General features: G+C 44.7%; 1 pseudogene; it reads left to right on the top strand.

The window, feature by feature from the left end:
* Nucleotides 1-487: 487 nt before the first annotated feature.
* Nucleotides 488-606, top strand: LOC134912854 (5S ribosomal RNA; annotated as a pseudogene).
* Nucleotides 607-20,325: the final 19,719 nt, after the last annotated feature.

The following is a 20,325-nucleotide window of genomic DNA, read 5'->3' as shown; positions in this document are numbered from 1 at the left end:
GCAGAATTTCGTACCATTTGTTTCTAAGCCTACTTATTTGTAATTTGTGCATGCTACTTATCAGCACTATATCAATGGCTATTCCGTTACCTAGTAATTTTATAACTATCATAATGTAGCCTAATTCAGGCTCTTTTTCTCGTAATTTTCTGCACACTGGTCTTTTGGCTTAGCAAAGTAGCCTGTCATAAATCGACTTCTTTGAGTACATCTTATTGTCTTCAACCCTTTATTTTTCAATAGTGAGCCTAACCTACCTCTCTCATCCACTGTCCGCTATAACACATAAGACAGTGGACAGCAGAAGGTGGGGTCCCCTCCCTATCCTCTACTTATCTCACCTATAATTCTGTACCCTCTCATCCAGATGCGAGACCACTCTCTGCAATGCCCACAGTAACAGAGAATCTACGCTATTAACTGGACAGCAGAAGTACTCTTGTTGCTCATCCTCTATTACACTCTCTCATTTGTGTCCTAGTGTTTCAATTACTGCCATATTTCAGAGGAAACGCCCAATCTCATCCGATCTCGGAAGCTAAGCGTTGATAAGCCTGATTAGTACCCAGCTGGGTGACCACTTGGGAATATCAGGTGCAGTAAAGATTTAACCTCTGACCACAAACAGCAGAAGTGTTAGAGCAACTTCTGAACTTTCAAAGTCTGTACCTATTTCTTGGCTACTCCCTTAATAACCTTAGATCATTACTATTATTATTTGGCAATCTTGGATTTGTTTTCTTATGAATGTCGTTTGGAATCAAATTCTTACAAACGTCTTTTTACCCTAGGATCTTCTCTGTAGCAAACATAGCTTCTAACAGGGGATTACCATTAGTTAATTGTCATTTCAATTGTGAATTATATTATAATTATACTTACTTGTGCCCTCTATCTTGATCAATTAGGCCAATAGATTTCTTATAACCTACTATCACTTCAATTGTGATTACATTTCAATTTCATTTATTTGTGCCCTTTATCTTGATCACCCAGGCATATATTTGTTTTCTACATATATTTCACCACAGGTGCTCCTAATTTGTTATCAGGTTTATACTGATCTTTGCTAATTAATTTTGAATCAGATTCCTCTTTCCCTGTGTGGAATTTATCAACTATTTTATTTATATACTGTATACATTTGAATACATTTTTTCTGTGGAGATTGTTACCAATATATGTATACTCTGTGTATTTGAACATTTTTCTGTATCAAACCTCCCTTTTTTATGCGGAACTAAATTAAAAATTAAGTTTTAATAAATTTACAATTTTCAAAGTGTGCCTCAACACAGAGTCTTTCTTTTTTCTCTTTCCTATAAAAAGGATTACTAAGTCCCAAGGTAGATTCATGACTTCCATTTACAATAAACCCACTGATGTGAATAGTTTATTACTATCTTCTAGCCATCATCTTGTCCCCTTGAAAAGTGGCCTGCCCTATTCACAGTTCCTCAGGGTCCACCGTATTTATAGTGATTTGGAAGATGAAATGATTCAGATGAACCTCATGACCAGAGGCGGAACTGTGGGAGGCAATGGAGTCGGCTGCCGCCGGGCTCCTGACCTGCAGCGGGCACTTCTCCATTGCCTCCCACTGCCCTACAATTCATCCCCGCATCCGACTGGACGGAGGAGCGTGTCAGTGTCATGACACGGCAGCAGCTGCCTCCTCTTATGCAGAGAGACGAGCTGACAGCTGGCCGCACCAGCACACAGCTGCTCACAGGGACTTCCAATAGAGCTGGCTGGCTGAAGCTCTCTCTTCCTCCGTCCCGGTGATAGCAACAGGTAGGCACTGGCACCACCTGCCTCCAGCTGCTGCATTGTGTGTGTGTGTGTGTGTGTGTGTGTGTGTATGTGGGGAGGGGTGTGATTACCGGGGGTATCTTTAATAAATGTTGGCAGCACTGTGTTTATGTGTGTGAATGGTTTTAAGTGAGGTGTGTATGTCTGTGTTTTTTCAAGGAACGTTGTGTGTTTAAGTAAAAGAGGTGTGTGTGTGTGTGTGTGTGTGTGTGTGTGTGTGTAATTATGTGTATGTGAAAATGGCATGTGTGTGTAATTGTGCGTGTGAAAGTGTCGTGTGTGTGAATGTGTAATTGTGTGTGTGTGTATAAATGAAATAGGCATGTGTGTGTAGTTGTGAGTGTGAAAGTGATGTGTGTGTGTGTGTGTGTGTAATTGTGTGTAAGTGAAAGTGGCGTGTGTGTAAGTGAAAGTGGCGTGTGTGTAATTGTGTGTGTGTAAGTGAAAGAGGCATGTGTGTGTAATTGTGCTTGTGTAAGTGAAAGTGACTTATGTGTGTCGGTGTAATTGTGTGTAAGTGAAAGTGACACGTGTGCTTGTGTGAAAATGACATGTGTGTAATTGTGTGTAAGTGAAAGTGACATGTGTGTGTGTGTGTAACTGAAAGTGGCATGTGTATGTGTGAAATTGTGTGTAAGTGAAAGTGACATGTGTGTGTAATTGTAAGTGAAAAGGTGTGTGTGTGTAAGTGAAAGCGGCATGTGTGTAAGTGAAAAAGGTGTGTGTGTAAGTGAAAAAGGCACGTGTAAGTGAAAAAAAGCATGTGTGTGTAACCGAAAAAAGAATGTGTGTAAGTGAAAAAGGCGTGTGTAAGTAAAAGAAATGTGTGTGCAAGTGAGAGGCGTGTGAGTTAGTGAAAAAGGCTTGTTTGTGTAAGTGAAAGAGGTGTGTGTGTGTTTCAAGTGAAAAAGGCATGTGCAAGTGAAAGACGTGTGTGTGTTTTAAGTGAAAAAGGCATGTGTGTGTGTGTACAAGGAAAAGAGGCATGTGTGTGTGTGTAAGTGAAAGATGTGTGTGTGTGTGTGTATGTCTATACTACTATTGTGAAAGGCATCTGAGTACGCTGCTACTGTTCACCCTGAGTACCAGATATCTACATATGGCATAAATGTGTGTGTGTGGGGGGGGGGGGGGGGAATGGGGGCACCAACATTTTATCATGCCTCCGTGGCGACTGGGGCAAACTTACGCCACTGCACATGACTCAGAAATTTTTACAAAGAGGTTATAACAATAAGCTGTTAGAACAAGCGAGATTAAAGGCATTGGTATATGCAATTGCGGTCGAATTCCCAAAATTGTCGAAAAACGGGACTTTTTCGCCAACAAAAAAAAAAATTGTCAATGCAATTCAGTACTTTCCGTCAAAAAAACGGACTTTCAAAATTCGACTTTTTGAAATTCGACTTTTGTCAAATTCGACTTTTCTGCAATGATACAAATGCTGCAATTCGACAAAACTATATTCAATTGAAGTTTGGAAATTCGACAACAGTGCTTTTAGACAGTAAATTCGTAATTTTCAATCCGCCACACTTTGGTGGGTAAAACTAATAAAAAAAATTTAAAACATGTTTTTTTTGGTGTTTTTTTTTATTGGTAATAGCATATCTATTTATATTAGAAGGGATTAGGTACTTGGTTTGTCTTTTTTGGAGGCACAAGTATTATTTATATATTTTTTAAAAAGAATATATATATAAAAAAAATTTAAGATGGAAAGGTAAAATCCCGGAAAAAAATGGCGTGGGGTCCCCCCTCCAAACCATAACCAGCCTCGGGCTCTTCGAGCTGGTCCTGGTTCTAAAAATGCGCGGGGGGGGGAATGGACAGGGTATCCCCCGTATTTTTAAAACCAGCACCGGGCTCTGCGCCTGGTGCTGGTGCAAAAAATATGGGGGACAAAAAGAGTAGGGGTCCCCCGTATTTTTAACACCAGCATCGGGCTCCACTAGCTGGACAGATAATACCACAGCCGGGGGTCACTTTTATACAGCGCCCTGCGGCCGTGGCATTAAATATCCAACTAGTCACCCCTGGCCGGGGTACCCTGGGGGAGTGGAGACCCCTTCAATCAAGGGTTCCCCCCCCAGCCACCCAAGGGCCAGGGGTGAAGCCCGAGGCTGTCCCCCCCCATCCAAGGGCTGCGGATGGGGAGCTGATAGCCTTCAGAAAAGTGTAAGAATATTGTTTTTCCCAGTAGTACTACAAGTCCCAGCAAGCCTCCCCCACAAGCTCGTACTTGGAGAACCACAAGTACCAGCATGCGGGAGAAAACCGGGTCCGCTGGTACCTGTAGTACTACTGGGAAAAAAAATACCCACATAAAAACAGGAGACACACACCGTGAGAGTAAAACTTTATTGCACACCTGCCGACACACACATACTTACCTATGGTGACCCGCCGACTGCCACGTCTCGTCTCCGACGATCCGGGGTACCTGTGAAAAAAATTAGACTCACCTGATCCAGTGTCCAGAGATAAATCCACGTACTTGGCAAAAAAACAACACGAACACCCGAACCAGCGGACTGAAAGGGGTCCCATGTTTACACATGGGACCCCTTTCCCCGAATGCAGAGAGACCCCTTCGTGACTGCTGTCATGAAGGGGTCTTAAGCCAAGCAGCTTAAGGGTCTTAAGGTCTCTTAAGCCAATCAGCCAGCGCAACGTCCTTGCACTGTGCTGATTGGCTGCGCGTCTGAGCTGTCAAACAGCGCATCGCAAAGCCTCTCCATTATATTCAATGGTGGGAACTTTGCGGTTAGCGGTGAGGTCACCCGCGGTCAGCGGCTTACCGCGGGTAACCCCACCGCTGATGGCAAAGTTCCCACCATTGAAAGTAATGGAGGGAGCTGTGCGATGCGCTGTCTGAGCTCAGACGCGCACAGCCAATCAGGTGAGCGCCACGAAGTAGCGCATCCTGATTGGCTGAAGGGACCTCAGTGACAGGAGTCACGTGGGGTCCCGGCACATTCGGGGAAAGGGGTCCCATGTGTAAACATGGGACCCCTTTCAATCCGCTGGTTCGGGTGTTCGTGTTTTTTTTTTGCCAAGTACGTGGATTTATCTCTGGACACTGGATCAGGTGAGTCTAATTTTTTTCACAGGTACCCCGGATCGTTGGAGACGAGACGTGGCAGTCGGCGGGTCAACATAGGTAAGTATGTGTGTGTCAGCAGGTGTGCAATAAAGTTTTACTCTCACGGTGTGTGTCTCCTGTTTTTATTTGGGTATTTTTTTTCCAGTAGTACTACAGGTTCCAGCGGGCCCGTTTTTCTCCCGCATGCTGGTACTTGTGGTTCTCCAAGTACCAGCTTGCAGGGGAGGCTTGCTGGGACTTGTAGTACTACTGGGAAAAACAATATTCTTACACTTTTCTGAAGGCTATCAGCCCCCCATCCGCAGCCCTTGGATGGGGGGACAGCCTCGGGCTTCACCCCTGGCCCATGGGTGGCTGGGGGGGACCTCTTGATTGAAGGGGTCCCCACTCCCCCAGGGTACCCCGGCCAGGGGTGACTAGTTGGATATTTAATGCCACGGCCGCAGGGCGCTGTATAAAAGTGAACCCCGGCTGTGGCATTATCTGTCCAGCTAGTGGAGCCCGATGCTGGTGTTAAAAATACGGGGGACCCCTACTCTTTTTGTCCCCCGTATTTTTTGCACCAGCACCAGGCGCAGAGCCCGGTGCTGGTTTTAAAAATATGGGGGATCCCCTGTCCATTTCCCCCCGCATTTTTAGAACCAGGACCAGCTCGAAGAGCCCGAGGCTGGTTATGCTTTGGAGGGGGGACCCCACGCCATTTTTTTTTTGGTTTTTCACGTTTTTTCCCGTTTTCAAAAATCGGATCAAAATCCGTCAAATCGTCCGTTTTTCGTCCGCGGGACTGTCGAATCCGTTTTTATTGAATATGGTCAATTTCGGCACCCACTTGCCGAAATTGGACGGTCGAATTGTGTCGAATTAAAAACGGCCGATAATTTGCCGCGATTCGCCGCTAATTGCATATACCGATTCTAAAGAACTGTCACTAAAACATTGAAGCAAAAAACCGATGAGGCCATGATCTGCGTGAACAATTTTACTACTTCCAGTAATAAGATTACTACTACAGCTAAACACATCTGGCCCATCATACAGTCAGACCCTGATCTATCTAGTCTCTCCACTAGTCGCTTTTTACCATGTTATAAAAGGGGTATACATATCCGAGACATAGTAGTACACACTGATATCTCTCAATTCCCTTCATCTACAACTCAGTCGTTTTTTTCAGAAAACCCGGTAATTATAAATGCACGGGTTGCACAACCTGTTTGTATTTTGCGGGGTGGCCAACCATGGACTCCATATTTTATCGAATGATTTAGAGGAGCAGTTTATGATGCTAGTCATGTAGTCCATGCGGTAAACGTACCAGATACGGGCACCTATAGACTGCATGGAAGGCGGGATAAGGTCCTTCCAATCTGCAGCTAATTGACATGTCGTTGCAGAGGCTATATGACGCAACAGTTTATTTTGAAATTTTGTCAGCGTTGGCAGGTTTAAGGGGAGGAGAATGTCGAAGGGAATAGAAATTTGCAATAAGCTAGAAATAAAATCAATCACTTCCCTCCACAGATTCACTATTTTAGGACATGACCACCATATGTGTAGAAAAGAGCCCTCTGCACCGCACCCCCTCCAACACCTATCCGACATATTCGGGTACATTTTGCTCAGACGAGATGGTACATAATACCATCTGTATAGTAATTTAAAAACATTCTCTTTGATTCTAACGCAGATGGAACTAAACGCCACGTTATCCCAAGCTTCAGACCATTCCTCGTCGGCTAAAGCTGAGCCTAGGTCTGTTTCCCATGCTCTCCCATGAGGATCACGCTGAGAGGGAGTGTCCCCAGTGAGAGTAGTATATAAGACGGAAATCAGGCCTTTGGTTGAGTGACGTCTGAAACATATAGTCTCAAACGTGGTCAGGGGTCTGCTAGAGAGGGCGCGGCCCAGTGAAGAATGAAAGTGTCTGAGTTGTAAAAATTTCTAAAAATGCCTAGAGGGAATATCAATATTTTCTTGAATCTGAGAAAATTGAGGAAAACTAGTATCCCTGGTGATATCATTCAGATATAAGATACCTCTATCTCGCCAAGGAGCAAACAGTGTTTTATCTGTACCAGGAGGGAATGCAGGGTTGTGTAATATTGGGATGATAGGGAATGGGGCTGGGGCCAAGCCGTATTTCCTATTGACAAAGTCCCAATTCATTAGTGAGTGGGAGATCATGAGGTGGGATGCTATATTTCTGGGGCGGCAGGATTTTGAAAGCCGTTATTGATACTGAATGCAGAAGAGGTGAGGCGATTAACAGATACCATGGCAGTAGGGGATCTGTAAAGAGCCGAAACACCTTCTAAGAATTTGCCAGAGAAGCCCATCCTCCGGAGTACCGAGAAAGCAAAGGGCCAGGAGATCCTGTCAAAAGCCTTCTCGGCATCCAGTGCTAGCATCAACGAGGGTAACTTCTGCTTATGGATAGAGTAAATCAAATCTATGGCTCTCCTGGTATTACCGGAGGCCTGGCGGCCAGAGATGAAGCCTACTTGGTCCGGATGTATCAATTGTGTGAGTAGGGGAGCCAAGCGGTTGGCTAAGATTTTAGCGTAAATCTTAAGATCTACGTTCAGCAATGAGATCGGGCGAGTTAGAACATTGCGTTGGATCTCTTTCCGGCTTCGGAATCACAATAATGTCGGCTTGCACAGTCGCTGGCGCAAATAAAGCTCCTTCCAGAACACTATTAAAGAGCGAGGTAAGGTGTGGAGCCAATTCCGTATGGAATGTTTTGTAATACTGAGCGGTAAAGCCATCTGGACCAGGGGCAGCCGACGACCGCATAGATTTGATAGCAGCAACCATCTTGTAAATGTTGATTTACTTACAGGACTAAAAGCAACACTTTAAAAATACATTCAATACACTTTAAAATAGAGCCGCTGCGGCCGCTGTATGCAATCCTTAACCTACGTACTTATTACTCAGTTTGCGTACAAAGTCCCGTACCGTGTACGCACTTTGCGTACTAATGCCGCAACGGATGTACAGAGTACACGCGGTGCATACACACACAACGACATGTCGTGAGCACTATGCAGCTTCCCGCGTGTCTGGAATACACTTACAAATCTAGCAGGGAAAGGAGACACAACACCAATTGTATTTAGGAAGTTGGGATCCGACCCGCCAACATATAATTGATAAAAGGGGGTTACAACAAAGATACAATTACAATAACAGAAAAGAGGCTACAATACAATGGTACAAATGTTTGGTTTCGCCAGTGCCACGCGGTCCTGGTGCTCAGGTAAATCAGGCAAGATGACCCTTCAGAGAGAGAGAGAGAGAGATTACCGACCGGCTAGGCAGCTGGCTTTTTATACAGTTGATCAAAACATAATACAATAGACACTGTGTGCTCTTCTTCCATTGGTTCGGGGGTGGGACATATCCTATGCACCGGGGATCATTGGTCAGCTCAAAAGGTGGGCGATGGCTAAGACTTGAGATGTGATTTCTGTTGTTTGCATCTGAGTTCCCGCCCCATGACCAGTTAAACCCCTCACATTAATCATACATAAATCTGGTATTATTAATAATTTATGTTGTAATATGTGACAATATTCTTATTCCCACCAGATTAATGTTTAAGTGACTCTGAACAATATGATCCCACACATCTTCAGATAAGACAATGACAATCCAGTATTTACTGTCTTCGACAGATACTGGACAACTCTAGAATAATGGGAGTAACCAAAGGTATTTGCCTTCTTCATAGGATTTCAAAGCTTTGCCAAAACAAGGCCGTCTGGTACATTGTATTAGAGTTTCTGGGAGGATAATTTATGTGTGAACCATCTTCATGCTATTAGAAGTAAGAACAGACAGTGGGTGATTTATGCATTATATGGATTAAATATGATATGTCTTTGTGGCTTTTCCATGCGAGTACAAATGCCTCAGTAATTACTCATACCACGCACTAACACGCACGACCGCATGAGCGATCATACACAATTTGCGAATATGTGCACGCATAGCAGAATAAGTACGTGCACGGAGGCCATCTGTGTGATGTTTGTATGTGATGTGTGTACTGTAATATTTTCTGACTTCGACAGTCCACCCCTTGGCAGTCATCAATAACTGCCACAAACTCATCAATAAACAGAAAAAAATATTACCTATACAATAGATACAAAAGCTTGGATGATTGGGGGAGAGCGGTAGGTGGGAAATGTGTAACCTAGTGGGATAGTAAAAAGTATGTATGTATGAATCAATGTCTGCGGGGCATGTATCATCGTGCCATATATGTTCTAAATAAGCTTTGAGGTATTGCGAAGTACACATTAAATCCTTCTCATCCCGTATTAAGGGTCTGTAAATTGGCAAACAAACACTACCGAGCTCTTTTTGGCTTCTTATTCCAACAAATGGGGTGCACATTTAGTTGATGATACATGGAGGGGAAACATATGTGAGTGCTAGTATATGTGGCTATCACCTGTCGAATATGTGTGCCATTAACTGGAGGTTGCAGAGATGAAGATAAGACACATATATAAATACATTCACATACACATTTTGGATAGGGTTGGCGTCTTTTCCGGTTGGATGTATCTGGGCAGAGGGGGAGACAGAGAAAAACGGGTGAAAGAAACAGGCCATGAAATTCATTTTTACAATCCTTATCATTTCACAGTTTCTATTGATGGGTCATAAATCAATTCTGCTGCTGTAATAGCACCCTCGCTCCATAGACTCATCAAATTTGTGCTGCGCTTGCGCAGTGTTAGAATTCGAACACACCTGAATATCAGGCCAATAATTATGATGACTCCCAGGATACAAAGGAGAAACTTTCCCACACTCATAACAGTCTGTGCCCACTCTCCTAACCCTGAGAACCATTTGCGTTTGTTCAACCATGAGACCCAGCCAGTCAGTTCATTACCCACAGTCGCTAAGGTAAGATTGTGCTTCCTCCTGAACTCCCACTTCAACTGCAAGATCTCGTCCATCTTCTGATCGATGATCTACGTGGGGTCGTCAGTGCTGTTCGTAATATATATACAGCACTTCACACCATATTGAGTTGCCATTGTTACACAGTACCCACCTGTAACATAATTAAGGACCATTCTGTGCTGGATCAGTTCCTTCTTGTAGGCTTGTAACTCCCTTTCCGTATACCTGAAGGTGTCATCATACATCTCGGTGATATTGTCTATCAAGTTCGCTAGCGCATGGATGTACCTATAATTTATAGTTCCTCTGGCAGTATGGGTGATATCTAATGCGAGAAGGAACTGAATCCCGGTGGATTCAAGGATCTAATCAGAGGCTGCGTGCTCTGCCCTATCTATGAGGTGTCTCTTGATGATGTGTTCATAGTGGGTATGAGTATAGGGAGTCTGAGCACTGCGGTGAATGTCTTTCATTTTATCGTGGGTTATGGTCATGACCTCTGGTAGTACCCTTCTAATATAACACAATCCCTCAGAGCTCGGAGTAAGCCACTCGTACACTTTCCTCCCACATATGAAATAGGCATCATCTGGGAGAATATAGGGGACAAAATGTAACATCACCATGATGCAAACTTTCCAGGTAAAGAAACCAATCCCTAGTTTCTTATTTGCTCAGTACAAGTATCGGGCTGGATGATATGGGCACAATACCCTGACAATACTTTTCCAACCCACATGGTCCTGCTTCCACGTGTATATCTATACCGAAAATACCTCCCACTGTTGGCTATCTGGCGTACAAGTTCAGAGTCAATAGGAATCCTATCAGCTCTGTGTGAAAAAGTCATTGTCTGGTTATTCCAAGTCACTTCCCAATTTCCGGGTTTTCAGTAATTGGAAATATTGAAACACAACAGGGACCTATCTACGTTGTACTGGTGGAGCTTCAAGCTAGGGGACCATGAGATATTGAATTTCTTGTCCACCGGTCTCCCACCCCGTAATTCGAGTACCTCATCTATTGTTAAAGGGTATGGTACTAATCCTGACTTACTCTGTCCTTGAGGTACCTGTGAGCACACCCAACATTCTATCTGGTTTAAGATCTTACCCACTAGTGAGTGGTAATCACTCAACGGATGTCGGTCCATATGGATATTAATGTTGGACTGACATCTCTGGATGCACCCATTTTCAACTAGATTCTCACAATTCCTACAAATACAATATTCATCAGACAATAACCGTTCACATTGCCTCCGAGCTCCATGACTACCAGAGCGCTTACTGATACCAGCCTTTACTCAAGTGATGTGCTGTTTCTGAGATCCTACAAATTCATACTCGCCATCAGAACCCATTCCAGATCCTTGCTCGACCTCTCTGGGACCCTTACCAAAACAAATTGTCCTGATCAAAAACAGAATTATTAGCAGAACCCGAAACGCAGTCTCTTGTGATAGATCCATTTCGTTAGAGGAAAGAAGGAAAATAAGGAGGAGAAAAGAAAGGAAAATGCGGGGTGGGGGTGAAAAAAGAAAATGGTGCGACAACTGCCTTGGTCTTGTTGCTCTCCATGCTCAGGTGCCTTTCAACAGTCCTGCCTCTCAACTTTCCTGGAACAAACACTCTAGTGATACGAGGTTCTCTTCACCTTGTTCTTTGTCACGAGTTCTCTCCGGGTCAGCGACCTTCTTGCAGTGGGACGAGTGGACCCATGTCTCTCTTTCGGTGACCTTTAGTGCTGTCGTGCTGGTTAACAAGACTTGGTATGGTCCTTCCCATCTATCTATGAGGCAACCTGAGCGTAAGAAATTTTGAATCATCACATAATCCCCAGGCTCAATGTCATGACAATTACTGTTCGGTAGGTCAGGAATCACCAGCTTTAGATTACTTTGTTGATTTCTCAGCTGCCGGCTCATCCTAACCAAATATTTCACAGTTATTTCATTATTGCATTTCAAATCATCCTGGGGGTCTATCATTACATGAGGTTGTCGACCAAAAAGAATTTCAAAGGGTGACAAGTTAAGCGGAGACCTGGGAGTGGGTCTGATGCTGTACAACACTAGTGGCAAAGCTTCTGGCCACAGCAATCCAGTTTCAGCCATCACTATGCTCAGCTTGTTCTTAATAGTGCTGTTCACTCTCTCTACCTTTGCACTTGCCTGTGGCCGGTATGGAGTATGCAGCTTGCTATTAATTCCCATCAGTTTGCACATGACCTGAAAGACTTCAACTGTAAAATGGGTACCCCTATCACTTTCAATCATTCTAGGGATACCATATCTACACACAAGTTCCTGCACAATTTTCTTTTACAGTGAACGTAGCAGTATTTGTGGCAGCAGGGAATGCTTCTACCCATTTGGAAAATACATCGATACATACTAACACATATTTCAAATTCCTACAGGGTGGTAACTGTATGAAGTCGATTTGTATTACCTGAAAAGGTCCGTCTGTCGGAGGGATATGGGATGGCTCTGTTGGTATTGTCTTACCAATATTCTTCCTCAAGCAAGTAAGACATGTCATTGCTTTCTTACCTGCATGAGAAGAGAATCCTGGCGCACACCAGTAGGCTCTTACCAGCTTGCACATACCCTCTTTGCCCAGATGAGTGAGAACGTGTGCCGCCTCAGCTAGACTTGGAAGATATGCTCTGGGGGCAACTGGCTTACCGTGTCCACCTTTTTCAAAGTCCGGAGGACTCCTGACCATACCCCTTCGATTTCCAGACAAATTTTTCCTGTAGGGAACACAAATTTTGCATTTCAATTAGCTGTTGTGTGTTGACCGTGTTAAATGTCATCAGTGATGTGATGTTCGTCTGTATGAGGGTGCTTGCTGCTGATTTAGCAGCTTCATCTGCCCGGCTGTTACCAAGTGAAATTGGGTCTTGGTTGTAAATGTGTGCTTTGCACTTGATAACAGCCACTCTGTCTGGTTCCTGTATTGCTGGCAAAAGCCTTTTGATGTGGGACGCATGCGCTACAGGTGTGCCAGCTGCCGTCATGAAATTTCTGAGGCGCCATAGGGCCCCAAAATCATGCACCACTCCAAAGGCGTATCTAGAGTCTGTGTATATAATAGCTAACTTACCCTTGGCCAATTCTCATGCTCTGGTTAGGGCGACCAGCTCAGCAACTTGTGCTGAGTGCGGTGGGCCAAGGGGCTCAGCTTCTATGATACCTTTGTCATCTACAACTGCATATCCGGTGCACACATCTCACGATTCCGTCTGTCTGTGGCAACTACCGTCAGTGTAGAAGGTAAAGTCTACTCCTTCCAGTGGGTTGTCACTGATGTCAGGTCTCGCAGTGCAAGTTTTGTTCAGGTATTCCATACAATCATGCGTATCAGTAATTGCACTAAATCCTCCTTCACCATAATTCTCATCCTTCACCCTTTGTGCTTGACCAGGCACACATGGCAAGTAGGTTGCAGGATTTAGTGAGCTGCATCTCTTAATGGTGATGTTTACAGGGGCCATCAGTGATAATTCCCATTTTGTAAACCGAGCAGATGAGGCATGTCTGGTTTGGGCGGAGTTTAGTAAGGCTGATACTGCATGTGGTGTATGGATGGTCAGGTCGTGTCCTAACACTACATCCTCGCCTTTACTTACCAGCAAAGCTATCACTGCAACACTTCGCAAACAAGTGGGGAGAGACCGTGCTACAGTGTCCAACTGTGCACTGTAGTAAGCTACCGGTCTGCTGGCATCGCCATGTCTCTGTGTTAAGACTCCTGCCGCGCACCCAGCACTTTCAGTACCATACAATTCGAAGGGCTTCTCATAATCTGGCATACCTAGTGCAGGTGCTTGTGATAGACACTGTTTGAGTCTCTCAAACGCCAGTACGGACTCATCTGTGTGAGAGATCCATTCTGGTTTGTTAGAAGAGACCATTTCTTGCAAAGGTAAAGCCAGTATAGAGAACCCTGGAATCTAGTTTCGACAGTACCCACACATTCCAAGGAAAGTGCGGATCTGTTGCTGAGTTTGTGGCAGAGTAATGTCGCGAATAACCTGTATTCTATCAGCCGTGAGGTGTCTAAGTCCTTGTGTCAAGCAGTGTCCCAAATATTTGACCCTGGTCCGGCACAACTGCAACTTATCCTTTGAAACCTTGTGTCCTGTATGGGAAAGATGAAACAGAAGCTGTTTCGTATCTTTCAAGGACGATTCGAGTGAGTCAGAACACAACAACAAGTCATCGACATACTGTATTAGCACTGATCCACTCTCAGGTTGAAAGGATTGTAAACAGTCATGCAAGGCCTGGGAGAAAATACTCGGGCTGTCAATGAAACCTTGGGGTAGACGAGTCCAGGTGTAATGTACTCCCCTGTACGTAAAGGCAAAGAGGTATTGGCTGTCAGGGTGAAGAGGGACAGAAAAGAAAGCAGAACAGAGGTCAATGACAGTGAAGAATTTTGCTGTAGAGGGAAATTGCATGAGGATGACAGCTGAATTGGGCACTACGGGGAATTGGCTCTCAACTATTTTGTTTATCCCCCTTAGATCCTTCACTAGCCTGTAACCCCTCCCCCCACTCTTTTTCACAGTGAAGATGGGACTATTGGCGGTGCTGGACGTCCTGACTAGGATGCCCTGCTGTAGCAGCCGCTTTATGACGGGGTACACTCCTAATTCTACCTCTGGCTTCAGAGGATACTGAGGAATTTTTGGAGCTATCCTACCATCTTTTACTTGTACTACTACTGGAGCTACATTCGCCATCAATCCAGTGTCATGTCCATCTTTGGTCCAAAGGGAACTCGGTATTTGCAAGATCATTTCCTCTACCTTTGATGGACACGTGTCTATAACAGTAGAATGCAACATTAGCCTTTGAGGGGTGTCTTAGTATATCTTGCACTTCTTGAGCATGGTTCTCTGGTATATCCAAGAAGACACCCTCAGGAGTACAGTATATGACACACCAAATTTTACACAATAAGTCTCTGCCAAGTAGATTGGTCGGAGCCGATACAGCCAACAGAAAAGAATATTTGGTTTGCAAGGGCCCTATCATAATCTCTGCAGGTCTACTCAAAGGGTATTGTTGCACCGTTCCTGTTACTCCCATTGCCGAAATTGTTTTACCCGTGGTTTTTACACCTGATATGGAATTAAACACTGACCTGGCCGCCCCTGTATCTACAAGGAAAGATAATGGTACACCAGCTACATCAACCATGACCTCAGGTTCACTACCAAGGCTATCAATCAATTTCACTGGCTGTAGACTACAGTTGTGGCCCAACCCCTATTGTGTAGTGGGACCCTCCCGTAGCGCATTGGCAGCTACAATATGTGAGGGGGTAGCTCAGAGTTTTCGGAGGCCTGCCAGTCTCTCCTTGGTGGGTACCTCCTTGTTTCCCCTGTATGTGGCTCGTAATTTTTCCTATGTGGTCCCTGATCCCAATTATGTGAATTGTAGTGTGGTTCGTGTCAGCGTCCGGAGTCTTACCGGTACGCTGGGGCCGCGGGGCTGGCTTCCTTGGCGTTGTGCGGGCAGCGGCGTAGGTGGGCTGCTGCGCAGGATCCGTGGGCAGCAGTAGCGGAGGTGAGGGGGTCCGTTCGTGGAGGCGGGACGCCGCTACAGCGGGTCGCTCTTGCTGAACCGTTGCTTGGAGACCAGGGGCAGTAAGCAATGTGGCTTTGCAAAAAAAGGTCTGCATTACTGGGCGCCGCCATGTTGGAGACCAAGTCTTAAGCATAGTTCCTGTTTCCTGTTTCTTCCAGCCAATCCAGGGGAAGCTCTCCCTATAAAAGGGGGCTGGTTTAGGACAGGGATGCCAGTGCTTCAAGTTACAACCCTGTTGTAGGTGCTTTAGCCTGTGCTCCCAGGATTCCTGCTGTATCTTGGTTCCTCCTGATCCTGCTTGGTCGGTTCTCTGTTGCTGCTGCAGCCCTGCCGTTTCTTGCCTGCTACTGCCTGTGGAAGCGCTCCTGGAAAACCCGGTCCAGTAAGACTCTTTGGGCACAGTCGGCCCCGGGTCTTCTGCCTCGTCTTTCAAGCCACACTCCACAGATCTCCTTCACCAGCCACGCCTTTGTACCACTGACCACAGCCTGCAGATTATTATCTTCAAGCCTCGTTTTCCAAACCACAGTCCACAGTCCTTGTTTCCAGCCATGTTTTCAACTACCATCCACAGTTCCACAGTTCATCATCTACAGTCTCGTCTTTTTCAAATCACAGTCCGCAGTTCTTCACCTCCAGCCACGTCTTTAACCATTGTGCTTCAGCCTCAGTTCCCTACCTCAGCTCTGTACATAATAAATACTTTCCATTGACTCTCAAACCCCGCCTACGTTCTTCATTGCTCCGTGTCCCATGCAAAGGAACTATACCCAGCCCCCTCATCTGGTTCATTCACAGCCTGCTACCTCCTCGGGCAAATCTCAGCTGCCGGATCCTCAAACCCTGCCAGACGTGACAGTAAGCACTGGCCCAATGGATTCGATGGGTGATCAGGCCTCAGGAGGGGATTCAACTGCAGATATCTGGTCTCGCTTAAGTAAGCAGGAGGCCACACAATCTCAAATCATGCAGTTCATGCAGAGTATGTCCGAACGTCTCGATTCTCTCTGTGTTGCCATGACGGCACCTCAAGTATCTACAGCTGCTCCCACATTGGCACCTCCGGTCCTGCTTCCTCCTGTACCAGTACCACTTCCACGTTTGCATTTGCCACCTCCCAGTAAATTTGATGGGAATCCAAAACAATACCGCGGGTTTCTTAACCAGTGTGAAATCCAGTTCGAACTACAGTCGGCCAACTTCCCATCAGCACGAACCAAAGTAGCCTGTATAATTTCTTTACTTACCGGGCAAGCGTTGGAATGGGCTTCACCTTTGTGGGAGAGGATGGATCCCATCTTATCTAACTATCCGGAATTCATGGCCACCTTTCGAAGAATCTTCGACGAACCGGGTAGGACTTCTGCCGCCTCATTGGAGATCCTGCGCCTGCGTCAGTGCACGCGTACGGTCAGTCATTACGTGATCCAGTTTCGCACCCTTTCCTCAGAACTGAACTGGAACGAGGAGGCTCTCATTGCAGCTTTCTGGAGCGGTCTCTCCGAAAAGATCAAAGATGACCTCGCAACTCAGGACGTACCTGATAAGTTGGATAAGCTAATTTCTTTATGCAATAAGTTAGATCTGAGGTACAGAGAACGCTGTATGGAGAGGTTGTGGTCAGATCGCCCTAAGCCTAGAGTTGTTCTTCCACCAACACCATCATCACCAACTGTGGAGGAACCCATGCAGATTAATCGCTCCCACCTCTCCAATGAAGAACGTCAGAGACCGCGACAAGGGAACCTCTGCCTGTATTGTGGTGCATCTGATCACTTTGTTAAAACTTACAGTCTATGTCTGGGAAACGCCCGCTCCTAGTTTGTGCTGAAGAGGTCAAGCTAGGAGAATTCTCAGAATTACATACCAAGAAAGAGTCTGTCCTGTTAACCCAATTGGAGCTCCCTTCTTCTCTTCTCATCCCTGCACTACTCGACTCCGGAGCCGCCGAAAGCTTCATTACGTCAGCTCTGGTCAAACGATCTGGAATACAAACGGTTCCTTTGGATCGTACCATTTCTGTTACCGCAGTGGATGGAAGTTATATCCCAGAGGGTATTATATCCTTTCGTACTATTCCTCTCAAGATGAAGGTCGGAGTTCTCCATTCAGAAAAAATCTCTTTCCTTGTAATTCCTAAAGCCTCTCATGAACTAATCCTAGGGTTTCCATGGTTAATCAGACACAATCCCCACATAGATTGGCAAACTATGGATGTTCTCTCTTGGGGACAAGACTGCTTTCAGAACTGTTTACCTTCAGTTAGACCTCTCTGTTCTTCCAACCCCTCCAGCCTTCCCGTGGAGTACCAATCTTTTCAAGATGTTTTCAGTAAGCATGGGGCGGACACCTTGCCTCCGCATCGTACTTGGGATTGTCCCATTGAGATAGTACCCAGTAAGACTCCTCCCCGAGGTCGAATTTACCCTCTCTCACTTCCCGAGACACAGGCCATGTCGGAGTATATACGGGAGAACTTGGAGAAAGGGTTTGATATGGATAAGTGAATACAAAATGGAAGCTGGATGTCAGTTTGTCTATTGCTTAAAAGAAACTGTTGCTTTAAATGTGATTTTTATATGTTTGCAGAAACTTTGATTTTTAGTATAAACAAGAAGTTAAGGCCAGCTGCGCAGTGTATCACAAGACTGCGGTTAGCTAGTGTTTTGCAAAATAAGGAATTGTATTTTGCAGAATAAAGATAATTGAAAGTAGGTTAAAGGTAAAATGTATTTTGATATTAAACAGTCATAATCACAAGATGTTGAGCTAATTACAGGTTGAGTATCCCTTATCCAAAATGCTTGGGACCAGAGGTATTTTGGATATGGGATTTTTCCGTATTTTGGAATAATTGCATACCATAATGAGATATCATGGTGATGGGACCTAAGTCTAAACACAGAATGCATTTATGTTACATATACACCTTATACACCCAGCCTGAAGGTAATTTTAGCCAATATTTTTTATAACTTTGTGCATTAAACAAAGTGTGTCTACATTCACATAATTCATTTATGTTTCATATACACATTATACACACAGCCTGAAGGTTATTTAATACAATATGTTTAATGACTTTGTGCATTAAACAAAGTTTGTGTACATTGAGCCATCAAAAAACAAAGGTTTCACTATCTCACTCTCACTCAAAAAAGTCCGTATTTCGGAATATTCCGTATTTCGGAATATTTGGATATGGGATACTCAACCTGTAATTGGAAATCCCCCATAAGGGGAGTATATGAATTAATAATATATTCTGTTAAATGAATTGTGATTGGTTTATGTATATGATTGGTCTGCAAATTTGATTGGATCATGTAACACTGTAATGACAAGTATATAAGATGAAATCAACGTGTCAATGTTCAGTTCATGATATTCTTTTATCGTGAGCTCTGTGAATTTCACATGCAATAAATCTACCAAAAAGACTTAATTGTTCTTCAATTATTTTGAACGGCTATGTCATTCTGGAGGTCCCACCGAGATCATTCCAACATTGATAAACGAAGAAGGAAGGTGGACTGGTGCCGGGGTACCTGGATCAACCGTGGCCACAGGTAAGAGCTGTTATCTTACTTCTGCTCCATGTGTCCCTGCCTCGATCCGCTGCCTTTGTGAGTTATTGTTGGTTTGTAACTCTTTGAAGTCTTTTTGGAGATTGTGAGTATGGACCCAAATTGAATTTATCTGCATTTTATTACCAGTTACAGTGATGTGTATAAAGTTTTAGGATTGAAATTTCTGTTATCATAGTTACAGATCACAGTGGGATCTTTTGTCTGCCATATCTTGCTAAGTTCAGAGTGAAGTCTGAGAGTGATTGTAAGTGTGATTGGCCGAGGCTTCACGCCGGCAGAGTCTGGACAGGGCCCAGGTAGGAGAGAGGCTCCGGTTAAACTCTCCTATGCTGGATAGTATCAGGGATACTCACCCACTGTGAAAAGCACCTTGTACACAAAAAGGCCAAGCTTAGCAGAGTGTGGAACATGTGTGCCTGTTCAGAGCCGTGGCACCTGACGAGGTGGTGAGGTTTCCTAAGTGTAGTAATATCTCTATAAACAAGGGGAGCGTCCCTGTTTACCATTGTATTGGACATTGAGGCTGGACTTTAAAATAAAGATTAGCCATTACAATGGGTCAAGAGATGTCCACACCGAAGGGCTCTTCTATGTTAGAGATCCCGCACGGCAGTCCAGCAAGTGTGATGTATCAGAGACATGGAAGTGTGGCTGTGAAATTTCTCAGGAAATGGCATACAAAACAACCTGAAATACCTGTGATAGGAACCTTTGATATGCAGAAATGGACAGATTTAAGGGGTAAAATAAAAAAAGGGAGGAGTGGAAAGCTTACACACTATGGCTGGAGGCATCCAATGTAACCCCGCCACCAGCCTATGTTGCACAAATGTCCTGTCATGTAGATAATGGAGGGACGTTACAATTACAACCCAGGCATGCTTCCCCACGGGTAGTGCAGGCAATGCCAGTAAAGACACTAGAACAAGAAAGCCCAGACCCACTAGAACACATACTCCCAGCAATGATGGCACTGGCTGATGCCCCAAGTGCTCCTCCAGTACAGGAGAAGAAAAAGGTAATAAAGGCTCTAGTAAACCCCAAGACTGGGGAGCATGACACTTACTTGGTGGGAGAAGATGGGATTTGGGTAGCGCAGATGGATTTGTTTGATGGGGATGGCGACTCTGCTGGAATTTATGTTTATAACCCCCTCAGTCAGACATACAAAGCTCAGTATAATAACATGAATGGTGAAACTGTCACACACACTTTATGTAAGAACAAACAGGGAAATTTAGTTCCCTATGAAGATAAATTACCAGTGATGGGAGCACATTTTG

This window comes from Pseudophryne corroboree, chromosome 4 (assembly GCF_028390025.1).
Source record: "Pseudophryne corroboree isolate aPseCor3 chromosome 4, aPseCor3.hap2, whole genome shotgun sequence".
Classification (NCBI taxonomy): Eukaryota; Metazoa; Chordata; class Amphibia; order Anura; family Myobatrachidae; genus Pseudophryne; species Pseudophryne corroboree.
Note: the sequence above shows the minus strand (reverse complement) of the source record. Positions and strands in the feature narration are given on the sequence as shown.